Source organism: Vicugna pacos, unplaced genomic scaffold, assembly GCF_048564905.1.
Source record: "Vicugna pacos unplaced genomic scaffold, VicPac4 scaffold_20, whole genome shotgun sequence".
Lineage (NCBI taxonomy): Eukaryota > Metazoa > Chordata > Mammalia > Artiodactyla > Camelidae > Vicugna > Vicugna pacos.
Genome location: NW_027328741.1, coordinates 5,692,074 through 5,704,234, shown reverse-complemented (window position 1 = coordinate 5,704,234; position 12,161 = coordinate 5,692,074). Strand labels below are relative to the sequence as shown.

Genomic DNA, 12,161 nt, shown 5'->3' with positions numbered 1-12,161 from the left:
ACCAGGGCTGGTTTTCACCTGACTAAAGACCCGCCAGTGTGATGGTGACTGGTGCTGTCTCTGCAGTGTTTCTGTCTGCCTGTGTTCTCACCTGAGAGGTCAAGCATCTCTAACACACACTGGCCAACTGCATTGCCTCTCATTGGAACTGCCCATGTCTGTTCTGTTTCTGTTTAGAACACTGGGTTTTGAAAGGTTTTTGGACTACAGGGATGGGAAACCCTTCACCTACCTTGGGTTATGAGGAATGCTTTTTCCAGGTTGTGGTTTGTCTTTCAAGCAGTTTTTCTTGGCTTTTGCTAATTTTTTTGATTTGTCTGGTTTTGTTTTTGCCACAGGAATAGCTAAGCATCTCCCTTATGTCTTCTGGCTGTGGTGTTACAGGGGGAACAGCAGTGTCTACACTGAGATTATGCACAGTGTTACTAAAAGGGCTTCATTTTGTACATCACATTTTTAATCCCCCTGGATATACCCTTAAAATAATAAAAATGCTGTTTCAAGTGAAAACAAAAAAAATCACCAGCCCCAGCTTAAAACATGTGGGCAGGGACAAAAAACAACTTTTTTAAAGTTTCATTGATAGGGAACACCCAGGAGAGTTAAAGACACGTAGAGAGAAAGAGGATTTGGGGTTGTTAAGGGCTGGGTGAGGAGGGAGGGGACTGCGCTCTCTGGATCCATGGTTTCACTTTGAGGAAAGAAATAGTGTGAAACTAGATGGTAGTGATGGTTGCACAACATTGTGAATGCCCCTAATATTCCTGAATTGCACAATTTAAAAGGGGAAAAATCTATATTTTATTACATGAAACTCTAAAAAGAAAAATAAAGGATGCCATAAATGATGTGAAACAAACAAAGGAAACTAAAGAAAAACAAACAAAAACATCTCCACGGAAGGGATGTCAAGTTTGGGAGGGGGAGCGGGAGGGGAATGACGGTGGGATTTTGGAGAACATTTTGGAGGAGAAGGTGTGGGTGGGTGCAGAGGGGGCTCTGCCCCAGGGGTTGGTGATGCCTGAACTTGTTCTCCGTTGCCCAGCAGTCCAGGTGCAGATGCAGCTTCAGGAGGAGCAGCAGGAGTGGCAGAAGGGATCTCGGGGTTTCCTGCTGGATCCAGATTGTCCTTTTTTTGGCCTCTAACATCTTCCTCTGCCCCTGCCTCGTCTGTAACTATTGGATGTGGAGAAAGTTTTAAGTCTTGTGGAAGAGCTCATGCTGTGAGAGAGGAAAAATTTACCCACCTGCCTCCCTTTCCATGTGCCTCTTCAAGGACAGAAACCTTCCCAGAGCTTTCCAGACAGCTTCCACCCAGAAAGTGCCCACGGGATATGTTCTGTGACTGAATTTTTCCAGATAGGTGGTCTGAGGCCATTCTTTGCTCTGGTCCCAACAGTAGCCTCTAGGGACACCTCCCTGTGTGGCACAGCCTTCGCCCCTGCCTCACCTACACACATGCACCAGCCCTGCTTTTCTGACCTACAGGCTGTGCTTCGGGGGATCCTGGTCCTCCACCTGACTTGCAGCGAGGTGGGCACGGTGCTCCAGGTCAGAGCCGGGTGTGCTGAGCTACCCATCAGCCCTGGGCAGGTCACTGGGGAGAGCCCTGGGTGATGTCTGGGTCGGAGGCCTGCCCCACTGATTTCTGGGCCATGGTGGTGGGGACCCCTCCATATCCAGACCCACCTGGAGCCTGCGCTGGCCCTCAGAAGAGTGGCACACCAGCCTTTCACTTAGGGGAGGGGGCGTTGGTGTTTTTATTCATCAGCTTCTGTTCAATATGTGGTATCTGGCTCTGCAATGACAGTGATCAGCAGCTGACCTGGTCTGGAATTCTCAGAGCCCTGCCCGGCCAGGAACACTCCTGATTCTGTCCATTCGACCCTCTGCTGCCCGATCAGACTGGGACCTTGCTCAGCTCAGACACCCGGGAGGGAACAGACGTATCCAGGGAGCATGGGCTCCACCTCGGGCAGCAGGACCCTTCACCGGCTCTCCACATCCAAGCCAGCCAGCCAGCTTTGACCTGGGCTGTGGATGTGACCGGCCCCCCAGACCTCTGACCTGCTCTTGCTTGAGGCAGAAACCCATCCCCAACATGACTTCTCCACATTCACGTGTCAGGAAGGGGCCGTGGGGCTACCTGGGTAGGATCTGAGTGGTGGCCTGGCTTGGGCGGGCCTGCCCTGGGCCTCCCTGTGTTACCTTTGTGTCTCTCTGGCCAAAAGGCCAGAGGCGCCTTGGGTGAGACCTGACCCAGCGCCGGCAACATTGGTACAGCCCCTCGCTGCAGGCTTTCCGGAGGCTGCAGCCTCGGGATATTGGGATGCAGCAGAACATGCCTCTGTCTCCAACCAAGTGAGCTGAGTAGGGACTTCTCTACAGAGTGGGTGCCTGGTGACTTTGGTTCCAAGTTCTGTTGGGCTCTATTGCCAGGGAAGTGAGGTCACTTCCTGGGGTCCACTTATCCAAGCTTCCTCCTGACACAAAGATCCCCAAGGGACTTTCTGGGCTGCCGATCTCTCATTTCTCACTCCATGCCATGTCCACACAGAGTGACACCAACTCAGCCCCCCCCATATCCCTGGGGAGGCCTGGATGCAGCCAGCCCCACATCTCTGAAGACACAGCTTGGTTCAGACCTGGCTCTCCCCACTCAGCAGTGCTCTCACACTGGACAGGCCACGTGCCTCTCAAGGTCTCCCCAATCCCCCATCGGCACAGTGGGGATCATTGCGGCCTCTGCTTCCTAGAGAAGCCATCCTGTCTCTAGACCTAGAAAAACCTACTGCATCTGTCACCCCCATGGGCTGGCATCACAGGGAGCTCGTGCACAGACTCAGTAAAGGAAGGACCCCACAGAGGGCTGGCAGAGCTCAGAGTACATGCCACACAGGCCGGGGTCTGCCCTGGTGTCTGGAGAAAGTCTCTTTCCTTGCTACTTGCTTCCCAGCTCCCAGTCGTGAGACTGAAATTAAATACAACTCTGACATCATCCACTCTGGCATACAACCTCTTAGGTCAATCTGTCATGTTGACATACAGGTCCAGTGTCCCATCTCAGCCTCTGCGGTGGGCTGCCCCACAATGGCTTCCTATTTTTTACCTTCTGTTCCCATGCCATTGCGTGATCCCCACACCCTCCCCTGGAGGGTAGATGGACTTTGGGACCAGGTTCTGACATGTAGACTGACTTGTGAAAATGTGCATGAGTTCCACTCATTACCAGCTCCAGTGTTCCTTCTCTCTGTCTCTGTCTCTCAGTGCCTCTCCCTCTGACTTGTCTCTCTCTCTGTTTCCCTGTCTCCCCCTGCTTCTCTGTGTTTCAGTCTGTCTCTTTTCCTGTGTGTATGTGTGTATATATTTATGTGTATATGTGTGTATTTATGTGTGTGTATTATTCGGGCCCACGGCAGGTCACTTCTGAAAACCCCTTGATGACATATTGATTATTTTGAATTCATGTTACTGAAGAAAAATTATCTTTGAAAACTGTGCAAGAACTTTGGTGGGATCTTCTCTAAGGATCAGCACTGCTAGGGAAAGATTGCATCTGTGGCACTTTAATGTATCCTACAACTTGTTCTGCCAGAGAGGGGCGTCCACTTGCTCTTCCCTCCAGGGGACCTCCTGGGGCCTCTTCCTGCTCAGGTTGTCAGCAGGGCTTGTTGTCACCGGACTAAAGACCTGCCAGTGTGATGGTGGCCAATGCTGTCTCTGCAGTCTGTTCATCTGCCTGTGTCCTCACCTGAGAGGTCGAGCATCTCTAGCACACACTGGCCACCTGCACTGCGTCTAATTGGAACTGCCTGTGTGTGTTTTGTTTCTTTTCAGAACACTGGGCTTCAGGAGGTTTTTGGACCACAGGGATGTGAAGCTTTTCTCTGACCTTGGGTCATGTGGAATGCTTTTTCCAGGCTGTGGTTTGTCTTTCCAGCTGTCTTTCTTGGCCTTTGTTTTCTTCTTTTGTTTGGTTTTATTTTGCCACAAGAAAAGCTAAGCATCTCCCTTCTGGCTCTGGTTTCACACTTAGAACAGCAGTGCCTACCCTGAGATTATGCACAGAGTTACTAAAGGGGCTTCATTTGGTAGTCTCATCTTTAATCCATCTGGATTTTCCTCTCAAAATACAAAAATGCTAATTCACGTGAAAACAAACAAAAAATTCACCCATCCCTATGTAAGATATGTGGGCAGACAAAAAAAAAAAGCCACTCTTTATATGATTTCATTGATAGGGAACCTCCAGGATAGGTAAAGACATAGAGAGAGAAAGGGGATTAGGGCTTGTCATGGGCTGGGGGAGGTAGGATGTGGGCTGTGCTTTGTATACAAGCTTTTACTTTGAGGAAGGAAATAGTCTGAAACCAGTGGTGTTGGTCTCACAGCATTGTGAATGCACTTACTGCTCCTTAAAATTGCACAATTTAAAATGAGAAAAGGCTAAACTTTATTCTTATAAACTTAAAACAAAAATAGAATATACTGTAATAGAAAAGAAAAAAATCTGACGCCATAGAAGATCTGTTCTTTTGGCTTTAACCCTGTGCCCTCTTTTCTAGGCTTAGTCTTGCTATCTCTGCACCTTTTGTACAACAATGTTGCCTTTAGCCTGAAATATAAAGGAGAGCCTATTTTCAAGGCTCTGATCTTTAAGGATATTAACACTTTTGCACTTATATAAAGACAACAAGTTGCAGAATAGAAAATAACTTTTGTTTTGTTAGAGGTTTTACAGAGAAACTATGACCTGGTCTACATAGACAGCTGCAGACCAAGATAATGGCAGACAAATATCTTGGAGAACCATCTTCCCCATGTCAGACTTCAGGCTCCTTTTCTACTAAAAATTGGAGGGGCTGTGGTTGGTTGTTGCAAACTTCTTGGTGTAGGATTTATTGTTTTTGGAATCCTTTGCAGCTGTCCACATGGGTCAGATCATGGTGTTCCTGTAAAACCTGCAACAAAACAAACTTTTTCTATTCTGCAACTTGTTATCTTTATAGGAGTGCAAAAGTGTTAATATCCTTAAAGGTCAGAGTTTTGAGACTAGGCTCTCCTGTTTATTTCAGGCTAAAGGCAACATTGTTTTATAAAAGGTGCACAGCTAGCAAGACTAAACCTAGAAAACAGGGCAGAGGGTTAAAGGAAAAGGAACAGATCCAATATGGAGTCAGATTTGTTCTTCTCGATTACAGAGCCTTTAGGTGAGAGCTAACAGGATGATTCCTGGGTGGGCCCTCCACTGTCCCAGGCTGGAATTCAGGCAGGATCCCTGCCAGATTCACCATGACTTTGGACCTGAACTCCCCCAGAAAAAGTGACAATTTTTGGATTAAAATTACCTGTCAAAATCCCTTCAATTGCCTGTAAACTATACCATAGCAGGGGATGTCTCATTGGCCAGTCAACTACCAGTCTCCCCTGATGCAAGGGGCCAGCATCGCGGCAGGCTCCATGGTGGCCTGGCCAGTGCACCTTCTTACTTTGCTCTCCAGCCTTGGCTTCCTAACTTTGACGTTTTAAAAGCTCCCATCCCTCTTCCCTATGGCCTGGTGTGAATGAACAAGGTCGCTGCACCCACCTGGGCTGAGCCCAGGACACGCACACAGCCCCATGCACACAGCCCACCATTTGCTGTCAATCCTTGGGCTCAAGTGCACCCTCTGAACTCCCCCACCCCAAAGGTCCACGTGCCCAATTCCTCTGCTCCAGAGGTCCAGATCACCATCAGGACCATCAACCACCCAAGGTCCACAGGCCAGTGGCTGGCAGCCGGGGACCACCATGACCCATCAGGTCAGTTGAGGCACAGGGTGCAGGGATCAGGGTGCCAGGGCGGGAATTGGAACATTCTTCAGCCCACCCTGCCTCACCCTGTAGCTTCAGACATTAAATATGAAGGTGCACACTTGGCTGGATACCCCACTGGTGGCAGTAGTCATCATTACTGGAGCCCGTATTTCCCCACCACAACCACAGGGTGAGGGGTGAGGGAGTGAGCTCAGGGTAGTGGTGCACTCAGAGTGAAGGGGATCCCACTGTGAGGGGGTACAGGTTGAGGGGTTTGGGGCCCACTCAAAGTGGAACTGACCTGGCTGAGAGGTGAGGGGGTCAATTTCAGGATGTTGAGTGTCCTGTGTTGAGGCATAAGGGGTAAGCTTGTGGGTGTAGGGGCCATAGTTTAGGACCTAGCAGGATGGAGTGTCAGGGCAGGGACCTCGGTGCGAGAAGGAGCACTGTCTTCAAGGTCTGGTGGAAGACTGGGCCTGGCCAGGGGTGGGAGGTTAGTAATAGGTAGGGGAAAATGAGCAGGGGAAGTGGGGCTGGTTCTAGTTCAGTGCCAGGACCCAGTTGGTGGCGGGGTGAAGGCTCTGGGAATGTAGACCTGGTGAGACGAGCAGGAGGGGCCCCACCTGGCTCCTCCCGGCCCCGGTGGCCAGGTCCAGTAAAGCAGGAGACACACCCGAGCAGAATGCGTTGCAGGCGGGAGGAGAAGGGGTGCGCACGCGCAGACGGACAGACACATGGATGCTGGAACCCGCCAAGAACGGGTGGAAGCTGGCGGGAGCCAGTTGCTCCTGGATCAGCTCCTGGAAGAGGAACACGGCCTGGGGTCTGGGCTGCCGCTTGCCCTAGGCTCGGCTGCCACTACTGGGCAGTTAAGGGGGCGCTGGTGGGGGCGTGCTGCTCCGGGAGCCGGCGGGTAACCCCTGGGCCATGCAGCTAAGGAGGAGCCCAGGGAGGGGTGTGGAGGTGAGGTCCAGGCCACGTGTCCCGTTAGGACCCTGAGGCGGGTCCAAGCCGCTGCTGTGGTTCGTGGTAACCCAGCTAATAGTAGTTCCTGAACCCCGCGTTTTTGCCACTGCTTATACCCGGGTTTAGGAGATCAGGTACAGCACTGGGAGGTGGGAGGGTGCCGCATGGCTCCAGAGCATCTCCAACTGGCCCTCAGACCATGGCCTGCTCCTGGGAGGTGGGTGCAGTGTGGTCGCAGGGCCTTGGATGAAATGGTGGCTGCCCCATGAGAGCCCCTGGATTTGCTCCCATCTTCCCCGTGGCCTGAACTTGGGGGCGGCCTCCAAAGCCCCAGGTTCGTGGGACTCAGGTTACAGGTCAGTATGTTCCTGGGAGGTGGGTGTGGTGCGGTCAGTGTGTGGGGATGGCTGCAGCAACAGCGGGAAATTGTCGCAACCCCTGTACTCTTACAAGGCAGCCCCAATCCCGCCATCACAGCCGCCGCCATCCCCTGACAACAGCACCCACCTTCCAGGAGCAGGCTGACCTGTAACCTGAGTTCCAGGAACCTGGGGCAGCAGAGGCCAAACCCAGGCCATGTACTGGGGAGTTTGAAGCAAATCCATAGTCTTCCATGTGCAAATCCCATAACCCGCCACTGCCTTCGACCACAATGTGCCATCCTCCCGGGAGCAGGCTGACCTGGGGACGGTGCCTGGAACAGCAGAGGCCAAGCCCAGGACAGGCCATGGGGGAGATGGGGGCAAATCGACCAACATGCCAGGTCGCTGCCCATCTCCCCGCTGCTGCCCCAGGTTCGTGGATCACTCGTTTTCACGTCAGTGTGTTCCTGAGAGGCAGGTGCGGTGCGGTCTGGAGGCGGGGGCTGCGGGGATGGGTGCTGCCCCAGGGGGAGTAGGTGGACTTTCTTCCATCTCCCTAGGGCCAGACCTGGGGACAGCCTCTGCTGCCCCATGTTTGCAGGACGCATGACATGTCAGCCTGTCCCTGGGAGGAGGGCTCAGTGTATTCGGGTCAGACTCAGTGGCTGACAAGGACTTTAGAGATGGGCTCTAGCACAGCATAACTAAATCTCCTTTCTTCTCTTGCTTACAGTTGGTGGCTGTATCGTCTTTTTCATTATAGTTTATTTCTGGATAATGAACATAGATTTCTGTGTTATATAGAAGAAACTTCACTTAAAATCTATCTTTATATATAGTGGCTAACATTTGTAAATCTAAACTCCCAAATTTATCCCTTCCCGCCCCCTTTCCCTGGTAACCTTAAGATTGTTTACTAAGTCTGCAAGTCTGTTTCTGTTTGTAGATGAGTTCAGAGTGTCTTTTTCTCTCTTTTTTTAGATTGTGCATATGAGTGGTATCATTTACTATTTTTCTGTTTCTGACTTTCATTTAGAATGACAGTCTCTAGGTTCATCCATGTTGCTGCAAATGGTTTTATTTTGTCCTTTTCACAGTAGAGTAGTTTTCCAGTGTATAAATATACCACAACTTCTTTATCCAGTCTTCTGTTGATACATTTAGCTTGCCTCCATGTCTCGGCTATTGTATACAGTGGTGCTATGAATACTGGGGTACAGGTATCTTTTAACACTGAAGTTCCTTCCAGTTATATACCCAGAAGTGAGATGGCTGAGTTTTAGGGTAAGTTTACTCTTAGTTTTTTGAGGGATTTCCGTGCTTTCCATAATGACTACACTAAACTGGATTCCCACCAGCAGTGTAAGAGGGTTCCCTTCATTTACAGCCTCTCTAGCATTTATCATTCATGAACTTCTGAGCCATGTCCATTCTGACTAGTGTGAGCTGATACCACATTGTAGTTTTGATTTGCATTTCTCTGTTTATTAGTGATATTGAGCATTTTTTCATGTGACTATTGGCCATTAGTGTCTTCATTGGAGAAATGCTTGTTTAGGTCTTCTGCCCATTTTTGATTAAGTTGTTTGTTTCTTTGGTATTAAGTTGTATGGGCTGTTTATATATTCTGAAAATTAAGCCTTTGTTAGTCGTATCATTTGCAAGTATTTTCTCCCATTCGTAGGTTGTTGTTTTATTTTACTCATGGTTGCCTTTGCTGTGCAGAAATTCATGAGTTTGTTTATGTCCCATTTGTTTATTTTTGCTTTTATTTCCATTGCCTAGGTAGATTTTCCTAGAAGAACGTTGCTAAGATTTATGTCAGATAATGTTTTGCCTATGTTTTCTTTCAGGACATTTATTATGTCTTGTCCATCTTCATCTAAAGCCTGTACTCTAGATCTGTGCTTCAGTTTTGAATTTTGAGCTTCTTAGAGAAAACCTACTCTTAGCTCATATGTCAGATTCAACATGTCTAAAGCTGGTTTCATAATCTTTTCTTGCAACGTCTCCACATTCAGTGGGGCAATCATTCTTTCGGTCTTGAATACCCAAAGTCTTGGAATGGTCAGTGATTTATATTTCTCTCACCACCCTCAACATTTTGTCAGCTTCTGGAACTGTATGTTTTTGGTTTCAAGTGTCTATTCTGATTTCTGATACTCTGATGAAGAGCTTTCATCTCTGATACATGAATTTTTCCTTCTGTTAAATTCTTGGATATTCTCTCCCCCTTTTTCTGTCAACCTACAATTTTGACCCTCCAACATCTAGAGTTAAGTCAAAGACTTACCACAACCAGATCTCAGCCAGGTAGTCTTGACCCTCCATCATTTTGACCTTACCTTATGTGTTCCAATCATTATGTGCCTTAGCCCCCTAGGGTAACCTGTGCCTTATCAAAAGCCAGGAGTCTCCAGCCTTTTCCTTTCCAGTCCTGAGTTAAAACAGCTTAGAATTGCCCTGAGAACTAGTTGGAGCCCCACCCCCTTCATAGAGTCTTCCCTATTTACTCCAAATACTTCTAGCTCCTCTTTATATTCCTGCACTGTTTATGATCATTAGCCCGTAATCTTGGCTTTGAGTACTGACTTGGTACCATTCCCGGGTGGTTTCCAATGTGTCTCCTCACTTAGCTGGTAACTGGAGAAGACTCCCTTGTTCAGCCTCCTTTATACCCCTCACCCTGCTTAGCATTGGGCAATAGCAGGCATCCAGGCAGTGCTTAACTACTTTATTAATTCACAGGGGTGCTGGTGTAGAGTAGAGTTAATAACTATTAATTCAGTGTTGCAATTAAAAAAGAAAGCCAAGAAAATCCATAAAACTTTATCTCCATTTTCAGTTTAGTGCTTTACCTCAACAGTTTTCTTAACTCTGTGTTTACATTCATATACTGTTCAGTGCTTGTACAGTTCTCTGAGGCAAGCAGGTGAGATGTTATTATGTTTGACTTTCATGTTACATTTCATATTGGATATATTTGCAGAATGACAAAACCTTCTTTTATAAGTAAACAGCTGGAAGTCCAGAGAGACAAAGAGCCTAACCCAGGGTCACCTGGTTAGTGTTGGGCACAGGCCAGGACCAAGATTCACATCTTCCAGCTGATCCTTTTCCAGTGCCTTTTCATTCCAGTGCTGGGAAATGTAGCCCCATCAGCCAAACGGCCAAGTCACATTGCTGCCCCTTTACCTGCCAGTGATGGCAGTGCTGCAAAAAGTGACAAAGGAAAGGTCAGAAATAGGAGTGATGAAAGACATGGAAGTGCTGGAAATGGATCCTCAACCTCCTCCTCCCTACTTGAGAGCCTCACAAGTGTCCCAACCTGACAGTGCTTTTCATTGTTTATAGCATGGTCTTTAAAATCAGACTGATTTTTTATAGGGCATGCTTTTATCCTGGTCCCTTTCCTGCTAGTAGTCACCATCATGGGCAGAAAGTGCCTGACTGTGCTCTGTTTGTCACATAGGTTGCAGGGAAAGTGGGAGAGGGAGCAGGTTGAACTGAAGCTGAGCTTTTTACAGCTCTGTTGTTCTAGGACCAGAGCAGTTTCACTCTTGCTTTCATCACCTCTCCACCTCCGAGTCCCAGCCACCCACTCCTGCCTGCTTCCCCACATGCCACATCCTGGGAGAGGAGAGGGTGGTGGGCAATGCACCCTCTGTCCTCCACTCTGGGAGGTGCAGGAGTCTGCTTTAACTTTTGAGCTGTTTTGGTAATTGGGCTTTTCCAGGTTTTCTAGACATCTCCTTTCCAGCTCTGAGAAAGTGGAGATGTAACTTAACCATACATGTAATCTACTAATGTATTCAGTGGCATTAATGTGATGTTGTCTGTGAGGTGATCTGTGACTGGATAGGAGGTTTTTTATCTCACAGGATGCTTCACATGCAATCTAAAGGCCTACAGGATGCAGGTGTAATTCAAGTTATTACATGTCTGTTGGGCAGACAGGAAAATTATTTGGTACTATGACCATATGTTCATAGATTACAGTTAGTCTGCTGCCTCTGTATCTAATAAAAGTTTAAATTCCAAACACTTGAAGGAAATTTGCAGAACATGTCTTTTTGCCTGTAACTAGTTGCAAAAACTGAAATCACAACTCTGCCACAAGCCACAGTGTTCCCAGAGGAGAAAGCCCTCTACTTTTACAACCTCTAAGAGATGCGATGGTTCTTTGGGTGAGATGAGGGATGCCAGAGTATTTTGTTGGGAAACTAGAGCGGCATGACAAGTGTTCTCGGACTGGTTACAGTTGAATCTCTACTTCTTAAATCCTGGACTGATTACAGAGGCAATGTTAGTGTTATAACCAGCTTATGAATGCAAGTGTAGCTAGGAAGACAACAGAGAAAATAGAAGGGATGTAAAGTAATGGAGGAACTTCAGAGCAGTACAAATGGTGACTTTGATAACACCAGCTGCTGACGTGAACTTGGCAGGAATTTGTGAAAAGCGGTGGGTGTCAATGCAAGCAGGGGAGTCCTGCAGCTTTTGGGGTGAACAGGCAAAGGGGAGAGCAGGTATGGTAGCCACCTGGGGGCTGAGTTTTTGTGTCCTGAATGTGAAAATATATGGTCCCCTATTCAATTTTGCAGCCACAATTTCACATGACTCACCCAGGGCATTATTTCCACAAGAAAACCATAAAAGCATAACCTTTGTTTCCTAAAGTGTTTGTTCTCGATCTGAGATGATTGTCTGTGGTGGGAGGTAAGTGGGTGGTGGGGCCTATTACATCACCCCCTTTCACTAAAAGTCTACCTAGCTGCTTTTCAACCTTCTCCTAGAGGTGCTCTCATTCTGTTATACATGGACCTGTAAAAAGGGCTAGCCTGAATCCTCATGTGAAGAGGGGTGGTTATGTGCAGTTTTAAAAATTGCTTGGGTCATGTGGTCCTTTGTTCCCTCCAATGGAAATCACTATTCCAGAGCAAATAGTATGCACCTATAGAAACTGTATTATTTGTAAGCTGTCTTCAGAAGTTTTGCAGTAGGTTTAAATATTTGCTTCATGATGGCATCATGATT

General features: G+C 48.1%; 1 long non-coding RNA gene across 1 annotated transcript; it reads right to left on the bottom strand.

The window, feature by feature from the left end:
- Window positions 1-937: 937 nt before the first annotated feature.
- On the bottom strand, window positions 938-2,371 carry LOC140694091 (uncharacterized). The gene is made up of 3 exons (XR_012069847.1): window positions 2,209-2,371; window positions 1,690-1,798; window positions 938-1,176 (listed from the first exon to the last, which is right to left on the bottom strand). It is a non-coding gene; the product is annotated as an uncharacterized lncRNA (long non-coding RNA).
- Between the last annotated feature and the right edge of the window lie 9,790 nt (window positions 2,372-12,161).